Source organism: Gossypium hirsutum, chromosome A12 (assembly GCF_007990345.1).
Source record: "Gossypium hirsutum isolate 1008001.06 chromosome A12, Gossypium_hirsutum_v2.1, whole genome shotgun sequence".
Lineage (NCBI taxonomy): Eukaryota > Viridiplantae > Streptophyta > Magnoliopsida > Malvales > Malvaceae > Gossypium > Gossypium hirsutum.
This window is the reverse complement of record NC_053435.1, coordinates 48,182,496-48,192,082: the sequence shown is the minus strand read 5'-3', so window position 1 is coordinate 48,192,082 and position 9,587 is coordinate 48,182,496. Positions and strand designations below refer to the sequence as shown.

The 9,587-nt window shown below is 40.2% G+C and overlaps 1 non-coding gene across 1 annotated transcript; it reads left to right on the top strand.

Moving 5' to 3' along the window:
* Window positions 1-8,611: 8,611 nt before the first annotated feature.
* On the top strand, window positions 8,612-8,718 carry LOC121211706 (small nucleolar RNA R71). Its single transcript, XR_005906925.1, has one exon. It is a non-coding gene; the product is annotated as a small nucleolar RNA R71 (small nucleolar RNA).
* The last annotated feature ends 869 nt before the right edge of the window (window positions 8,719-9,587 follow it).

Below are 9,587 nucleotides of genomic sequence, written 5' to 3'. Positions count from 1 at the left end.
CGAAAACAATCTTCTTTTAAAACCTCCATAAAACATCAGATTAATTATTAAAACTAACTAAAACTTCATAAAATTTCTAATCCAAATAGTACGTGAGACAACGATGAGTGCTAGAAGAGGTGCAAGAGGCCGTGGCCGAGGCCGCGGAAGTGTTAGGGCTGAATCGTCGGTATCAAGCCATATGCCCGATGTTGGAGTAGAAGAGGCTCCAGCCTTACCCGTAGCTAGGACTGGGCCGTATGATCAGGCCACAAGGGAAGATGCATTGTCGCAGGCAATGCTGAGGATTTTGGAAAGGGTCGCAGGGCCCAATAATGGCACGGGAAATCGAGGGTCCATTTCGGAGCAACTTAGATCAAATGGGGCTGAGATCTTTAAAGGCGTCGCTGATGTGGCTCCTAACGTGGCGGAATACTGGTTGGAGGCCACCAAAAGGATAATGGAGGACTTGGACTGTTATCCTAAACAAAATTTGAAAGGGGCAGTGTCACTACTTAGGGAAGAAGCTTACCAGTGGTGGCTGACAGTGAAAGAGGGTACCTAACCTGAGCAGGTCACTTGGGAGTTCTTCAAAACTGTGTTCCAAGGGAAGTTTGTAGGTGCGAGTTATGTGGATGCCAGAAGGAAGGAGTTCCTAAACTTAACCTAGGGAAATAAATTTGTGGCAGAGTATGAGGCAGAATTTCTACGCCTTAGTAGGTATGCAAGAGTTATGGTGGCAACAGACTATGAGCGTTGCGTTAGGTTTGAGGATGGACTTAGAGATAGCTTTAAAGTATTTATAGCTCTACAAAGAGAGCGAGTTTTCTCGAAGTTGGTGGAGAAAGCAAAGATAGCGGAGGAGGTAAAGCACACTGAGCGCCTAAATCGAGAAAAAGAAAAGGGTAAGAATAAAAGGCAAGTAGAGACTCCTAGTGTTGGACAAAGGCCTAGGGCTAGGGCCAGAGTTAATGGGCCAGTTAGAGCAGGGTCCCCTGCTGTTAATCCAGGGGTGCCACCTTGTGCTGATTGTGGGAAAGGACATGTGGGCGAGTGTTGGAAGAGGACAGGAGCATGTCTAGCTTGTGAATCTATGGAGCATAGGATCAAGAATTACCCTAGAATGCCAGCTCAGGTGCAAGTTGCGGGCCGAGGTGGTGCCCAGCCACCAAGGGGTGGTCAGCTGCCGCAAAGGGGTTGTGGGCAGGCTAGGGGCGGTACCGGCAATGGACGTGGGTGTGGAGCACCAGGCCAAAATGCAAGCCATGCTGAGGTGAGGTGATCGCATTATTTCGTGATAAGTTTTAAATATTTATAATTACTCATTCTTGAACTAACTATTATCATGATGTAGGCAAGTGTACCTATCGAACAGTAGTATAGTTTTAGCAAGACCGGATTGTCAAACCCAAAGGAACTAAAAGTACTAGTAATGACTGTCTTTTTATTATGTAGCCCAAGAATAAAGAGGTTTTGTTTTAATTGACTAATTATCTCAACTAAGAATGCACAGAGAAAAGAATTGGGGAATTGCTTTTGGGAAAATCGATTGACTTAAGACAATACCTAAGGAAAAATCCACCTAGACTTTACTTGTTATTCTGGCTTCGAATCGGACGATTTATTCATTCAATTTGTTCCGTAGAGATCCCTAAGTTATGTTATTATCTCTATTCAAGACTAATAACGTCTAATCCCTAGATTGAATAACCGAGACTTTTCTCTAATTAACACTCTAGGGTTGCATTAACTCGATCTATGGATCCACTTATTAGGTTTCACCCTAATCCAGAAAAATTTTGTCACCCTATTTCTAGGCGCGCAATCAACTCCGCTTAATTATGACAAATGTACTCTTAGACAGGGTCTATTCCTCCTCTGAAAAAGAGCTTGTCTTGAATCAGTATCCTGGGATATTAAAACAAGAATTAAGAACACATAATTATAAACAAGTTAAATATTTATCATACAATTCAGAAAATAATAACAAGATTCGTCTTAGGTTTCATTCCCCTTAAGTATTTAGGGGTTTTAGTTCATAACTAAATAAGAAAACATCTCATAAGAATAAAGAATACAAAACATAAAGAAACCCAAAACTCCTGAAGGGAAATTGAGGAGAGATCTTCAGTCTTGATGATGAATCCAGGTTTTGAGATTGATCAATCAGCTTTCTTAGAGTAATTCCTTACCCCCTATTCTCCGTCTCCCTTTTCTTTCTCCTCTAGGGTGTATTTATAGGCTTTGGAATGCCTATGAGCCCTTAAAAGTGGCATTTTCTGAATTGGACTCAACTTGGGCTTAGTAAGGACATGCCTGTGTGCGATTACTTTAGGCCGTGTTCGAGGCTGTTAGAATGGCACGGGCGTATACTATACCCATGTGAGTCATGCTTCGATTCTGCCAGATTGACACTACCGTGTGGTCTGCCCGTGTGAGGAGGTCCAGCCCGTGTTGATTTCGTACTTTGGCCTATTTTCTCTATTTTTGGCCCGTTTCTCGTTCCTTTCGCTCTGCTATGCTCTCCTAAGTATAAAACATGAAATTAAAGCATTAGGAGCATTGAATTCACCAATTCTTATGGAAAATCATCCATAAAATGCGTTAAACATGGGGTAAAAATATGTATAAATTACGGTTTATCAAATACCCCACACTTAAGCATTTGCTTGTCCTCAAGCAAAATTCTCAATTCATAATCAAAATAAATTCTTCTCAACTTATAATTTCTATCGATAATATCTCACATTAATCCATAAGTAATCATACATTGAGAATTCAACTAAAAGAACATAAAAGTTCCAAACATTCCAAGTTGAGCATTTTATTCATGCAAATATAGGTGTCTCCCCTCATTTAAGTAATTACCTTTGATTCAGAACATCACAGAGTTTCACATCCTCACTACAGATTCACTCAAATCACTCGAGGTGTTTAAGGACAATAAATGAAGCACTCAATAGTCAATAATGAAAAGTCATTACCATAGGCTTGCATGAAAATCAAATCTCCACTACTATAATTTAAGATGATACATCAAACAAAAAGTCTTTAGAGGGTTGTAATGAGGCTTGGTTAAGGGAGTGTGGTCACAAGCTGAAAGGAAGGGTTAGAATCAAGATTGAATTGAAAAATTGCCTAACTAGAAAAAGAGTTAATCATCACTTGCGTACAACATAGTTTCTTCTCAGAATATAAAATTACATATATGTATACATATTTTTTTAAGAACAAGTTAAATACAAAGTAGAATAAAACATAGCTAAGCAACTATTTCAATTCAAATCTCGACAAAAATGGGGCTTAGATTAATTTAGGGGATCTCAACAATAATTGGTTAAGGGTTAATATCAAAGTTAATACAAGGAATGGCTTGTTAGGCTCAAATAGGTTTACTAAGGGTTAATCGTAGAGGTAGGCTTTTCATGGCATGAGTGGGTTAATCCTAAGTGCCTTAATCATTTTGACATATCAAATCAACTGGTGTGGTCTCCACATGCATAATCAAGCAAGTTCTAGAATAACAGTTCAATACTGATGCACTCAAAGCAATAATAAAAGTGAGCATGAAAAAATTAATAGATGCTCAAAAGGTTCAAAAATCTCACCAAAAATTATGGCTTTTTGATGTTAAAAACTTGTGAATTCCAGTTCAAAGTAATACCTAAACTTTGGGGAAACAGCCTAAGATTTTGAATTTTTTTAAAAATCAACTCATCATGCTTGATTCTTTAATGTCTTAAGGTTTAAACAATCAATGCATAAATGCCTATGTTTTAATTCAAGATATATCAATCAAAATCATAAATCAATTAAAATTTATCCTAAATATGATATGAGAGCTTTTTAAGAGAACATGGCAGTCATTCAGGGATTTTTCTGATAAGGAAATAATTAGCCCCCCACACTTAAGATGTACATTGCCCTCAATGTACAAAGATAGGTATATAGAAAATATAAATGAATAAGAGAAGGGGAGAAGTGAAACTTCCTGAGTGCTGAATGAATGAACTCCCTAGTTTGGAGTTATGGAGGTGGAGGAGGATACTCCGGTGGTGGTAAAGGTTGGGTACCACAGTGCTGTGCCAAAAGAATATTATATCTCGTCATTGAGCAGGGCATGGCAGTCGTGGAGAACCTTTTCCAATGGAGTTTGAAGTTCCTAAGTGATTGTGAGCTTTGGAGCTCTTTTATAACTATGATAAAAGTAGGAACTATTTAGGGGATATTAGGAAGAATAATTACTTGTAAAGGAATAGTCGAGATTAAAATTTGTTGGATAAAAATTATAAATCCTAATAAAAATAAAATGAAAGAAAAAAATAAAAAGTTGTCTTAAATGAAAATAAAAATAAAAACATAAAATATTAAATAAAAGTTTCTAAACATCTTCATCGCTAGATGGTTCGCAAGGTGGGACTGGCGATGAGATGTGGAAGGGCTGACAAATCTGCAGTAGAGTAGCATCAATGTTGTCAAATCTTTGAAAACACTACTGCTCGAATCTGTTAAGGCACTCAGAGATGTCAGCATATGAAGCCGCCACATGAACTGGACGAGAAGGTGGTGGTGGCTGGGAAGGTGGGTCCTCGTACTGGGTAGGGACATCATCAGTAATGTCCTCTAGAGCCTCCTCCTCGGTAGATTGAGCGAGACGATATTGAGAAGGGTGGGTTCCTCGGCGCCTCTCGATCATCCTCATACTAAGCATGCTCGACATGCCTTGTGGAGACATCTGGCCAATGAGGGTTAGGGATGATTATTGAGCCGCGGTGTCGAGGAGTCCAAAGTGTCGCGCCAGTAGAGTCACGTAGGGGCCAATAGAGATGACCCCCTCCAGTGTCACTCCGTTTGGTGGTGTATGGCAAAGACGATGAAGTAGACGAGGTCGATGACATGGCCGTTGGACATACACCACAAGTAATAGACATAGTGGGTAGTGACGACGCCGGTGCTCTCCTTCCGTCCTGTCAAAGTGTGAGATAAGATAGAATGGAGGTACCTTAGGGACGGAGGGAGGGACGATGCCTTGGTGCGACTGGGGTCATAGGTGGCCAAACGTGGCACGAGGGCGTTCCAACACTTGGAAGGAGAATAATGGATGTGGCATTTGAGTGTATCAAGATCATTCTCCTCTCAGAATTCCTCTGTGTAAAGTCCCAGTGCTGCACCAAACTCTGGCACGCTCAATTGGCGTACTAGATCGCTAAGTCTAAATTGGATTATTCCGAGATCATCATGGTTGGTCATGACAGTTTGAAGATGAAATGTCGAGCATAGTTCCATTGTGAGCTCGAGGTATGTCGGCTCAATGATCTCAAAGAATTGCTCCCAAGGGTCGGTGGTAAGAAGAGCCCGGATCGCGTCAGCCAACTGGACTTGTTCGACAGCAGCCCAGTCGATGCAGCAGCCTGCTGCTAAAGGTCAGGCCCATAGTATTTGAAACAGTTCTTCTTGGGGCCCGTTGGGAAATTGGAGGAAACGGTGACGAATTTCTGCGGTAGGACCTGAGAAAGATGACGCTCCCTTCCTTTTCTTTGAAGCGGAGACAGCGGATTTCTTTCCTCGTGAAAACGACATCGTATACCTATAATTTGTAAAGAAGAATAATAGTAAATACATGAATTTGGAAAGCCATGAATTTAAACTACTAATTTCAGCCAAAATATGAACCAAACTCAACCAACAAAATTCTTTTTGATAGCATAATTTCGTGACATTGTAAGGGCATGAGGATGGGCATAATAATGGCATGTGAATGAAAAAGGAATGAAGCGTTCCTAACAACATACATTATCATAAAATGCATGATAAATAATCTAATAATGCAGGAAAAAATGAACAAAATGAACATAATATGATAAAAATAACAATTATTTTAAGAATAAGCATTAAAAACAAGTAGAGTATTGGTGAACAGAGTGAACAAACGCTAAGGGAGAGAGATTGGGCGTCAAAAATGAAGTGAGAAGCGGTGCACGGGCATGGCAAGAAGGTCGTGTGGACTTGCAGCGGCTAGGGTTAGGGTTTTTGAGTGGGGAAGACAATGAATAGTGTAGCCTATTTATAGATTTTGGGACACACGGCCATGGGACACACCCGTGTGCCCCAATTTCAGCTCGTGTGTTTCGCGTTTTTCCTATTTTGGCGTGTTTGAAATTTAACACACACCCATGTGCCTCAGGCGTGTTGGTGAACACGGCCGTTTCGCATAGCCGTGTCTAGCTTCGTTCGCTTCTCCCACGCCCGTATATGCAAGCCCCATGCCCATGTTAATTTGACAGGTTCGCCTACGGGTGTTAGACACGGGCATGTCGCACGCCCGTGCTAGTTTCTCAGTTTTAACCACGGTTTTCAGGCACGGGCATGTCGTACGCCCGTGCTATTTTGACAAGTTTGCCCACGGTCACGTCGCATGGCCATGGCGAGTTATCGCAGCCCGTGTTTTGGGAAAATCTTTTTGCTATTTCCACATGGTCCTAAGCACGCCCGTGTGCTTGGCCATGTCCCTGTGGTGGATCTATTTTCAAGAGCTCCGTTAGTAGGTTATGTGTTAAACACTTTAAATATGAAGAAGTTAATACAGTTAGTGCTTGGGTTGCCTCCCGAGAAGTGCTTATTTATAGTCTAAGCTCGACTTACCTCTCCGTTGAATGGTCATGGTGGTTCAGGGAGTTCGTACTCCTCATTCCTATTATTAGTCTTGACAAAATAAGATTTTAGACAGGTAATGTTTACCTTAAAAGTGTCGAACTTGGGATGACTTACCTCAACCGTACCGAATGGAAAAATACTAAGTACCGTAAGAGGGGTTTCTTCATTCGGGTTGGTAGTGACAATGTGAAGGTCCGCGGCATCTAGTAAGACTTTATCTCTAACCTTAAGTAAATTTGGGGAGGTATCGAACTCATTCTGGCATAAATTTTGGTTTATCGTGTGTTATCGGTTTATGTGCTCGCCATTCGTCTAGCGCCTCTATCCGTAGCCTTCGTTCTTCATGAATGTGTCCTCTATCATTACTGTAACATGGTTAGTGATCTTCTTTGAAACTCAATTTCTGGAAAGTAGGTTGTGTCATATTGTCAGTTTTAGTAGACTGGTGTGGACCATTACCTTCAATGTTTGATGTGATGCCAGAATTACGAGCTTGAAGGGTGATCTTTTCGTCTCCCACATGAAGTGTAAGCTCACCTGTGCCAACATCAATGATGGTTTTAGCAGTTGCTAAAAAGGGCCGTCCTAGAATTAAGGGAGTGTTGCTATCCTCTTCTATGTCTAGAATAATAAAGTCAATGGGAAATATAAATTTATCAATTTTAACTAGCACATCTTCAATAATACCTCTAGGAAATCTTATAGTTTTATCTGCTAATTGAATGCTCATCCCAGTCTGTTTGGGTTTCCCGAAACCTAGTTGCTTAAACATTTTGTAAGGCATGATGTTGATACTAGGCCCTAGATCAGCTGATGCATGATTAACATCTAAACTACCAATTAAGCAAGGAATAGTAAAGCCCATGGGTCTTTTAGTTTGTTGGGTAGTTTATTTTGGAGAATGGCTGAGCAAACTGCGTTTAGCTCCACATGCGAGCCTTGTCCAACTTTCGCTTATTTTCTAAAAGTTCCTTTAAAAATTTCATTGCGTTTGGCATCTGCGATAGAGCTTCAATAAACGGTATGTTAATATGTTATTTTTTAAAGAGTTTAAGGAATTTACCAAATTGTTCATCTGATCGGTCTTTCCTTGTTGCGTTGGGATATGGCACACGAGGTTTATATTCGACATTTACTGATTTGTTTGTATTTTGATCTACCTTACCTTGACCTGTACTTCCCATAGTTTGTTGTTGCGGTTCTGGTTCAAGCTCCACAAATCCTTCTTCATTTTGAATATTAATCGCGTTGAGCTGTTCCCTTGGGTTGGGTTCAGTATTACTTGGCAAACTACCTTGTGGTCGTTCAGAGATTAGTTTGGAAAGCTGGCCTATCTGAGTTTCGAGTCCTTGGATCGATGCTTGTTGATTCTTAAGTGCTGTCTCGGTGTTCTGGAAACGAGTTTCTGACACTGATATAAACTTTGAAAGCATCTCTTCAAGGTTTGGCTTCTTTTCCTGTTGGTAGGGTGGTTGTTGGTAGCCCGGAGGATGTTGTGGTCTTTGATTTCCTTGACCGCCCCACGAGAAATTGGGGTGGTTCCTCCAACCTGCATTATAAGTGTTACTATATGGATTGTTTTGAGGTCGATGATTATTACCATGTAGCTTAATTGCTCGTTATCCATGTTGTGGCCATAAGGTTGATATTCCGAATGGTTTGTTCCACCTCCACTCGCTTCGCACTGTATTACTAGGTGAACCTGTGAAGAACTAAGAAAACCATCAATCTTTTTATTTAAGAGTTCTACCTGATTAGAGAGCATGGTGACCGAATCGACGTTATAAACACCGGCTGTCTTCATTGGTTTTGTCCTCATGACTTCCACTGATAGTTATTCAGTGACATCTCCTCTATATACTCATAGGCATCTTCCGGTTTTTTATTGTTGATCGTTCTGCCAGTAGCTGCTTTAATCATTTGCCAAGTCGAAGGATTCAGACCATTGTGGAATGTTTGTACTTGGAGCCAAAGCGGTAACCCATGGTGAGGGCACCTTCTCAATAAGTCTTTGTATCTGTCCCATGCATCGTAGAGTGTTTCTAAATCCATCTGTACAAAAGAAGAGATATCATTACTTAATTTAGTCGTTTTAGCCAGCGGAAAGTATTTTAGTAAAAATTTTTCATTCATTTATTCCCAAGTAGCAATTGTCCCTCATGGTAACGAGTTCAACCACTGTTTAGCTTTGTTCCTCAATGCAGAAGGGAATAACCGAAGACGAATGGCATCATAAAAAATGCCATTGATTTTAAATGTATCGCAAAATTCCAGAAAGTCTGCTAAGTGAGCGTTGGGATCTTCATCCTGCAAACCATCAAACTGAACAAATTGTTGTATCATCTGAATAGTGTTAGGTTTAATTAAAAAGTATTTGCAGCTACAATAGGTCTAACTATGCTTGATTCAATTCCTATTAAAGAAGGTTTAGCATAATCATACATAGTGCGTGGAACAGGATTTTGATTAACCGCAATTGCAGGAGGCAGCTGATTGCCTTGGTTTTCAGCCATCTCTTCGATTGAGGGTTGAGTATCGTTTTCTTGCTTGTTCCCCATATATCTTAAGGTGTGCCTTATTTCTCTTTGGTTTCTACAAATTGTACGATTGATTTCTTCATCAAAAAGTAATGGTCCCGACAGGTTTCTTCTAGTCATAAACTATAAAAACCTGCCAAGAGAAAGAAAGAGTGGGTTAATAAATAATAATAGTAATAAAATTAAATTGCAAGAAAAATAAATGGCTAAAGTAATAAAAATTGAGTGTTCCTAATATCTTAGTTCGCCGGCAACGGCACCAAAAACTTGATCGCGTTATTTCATGAGAGGTTTTAAATATTTATAATTACTTGTTCTTGAACTAACTATTATCGCGATGTAGGCGAGTGTACCTATCGGACAGTAGTATAGTTTTAGCAAGACCGGATTGTCGAATCCAAAGGAACTAAAAGTACT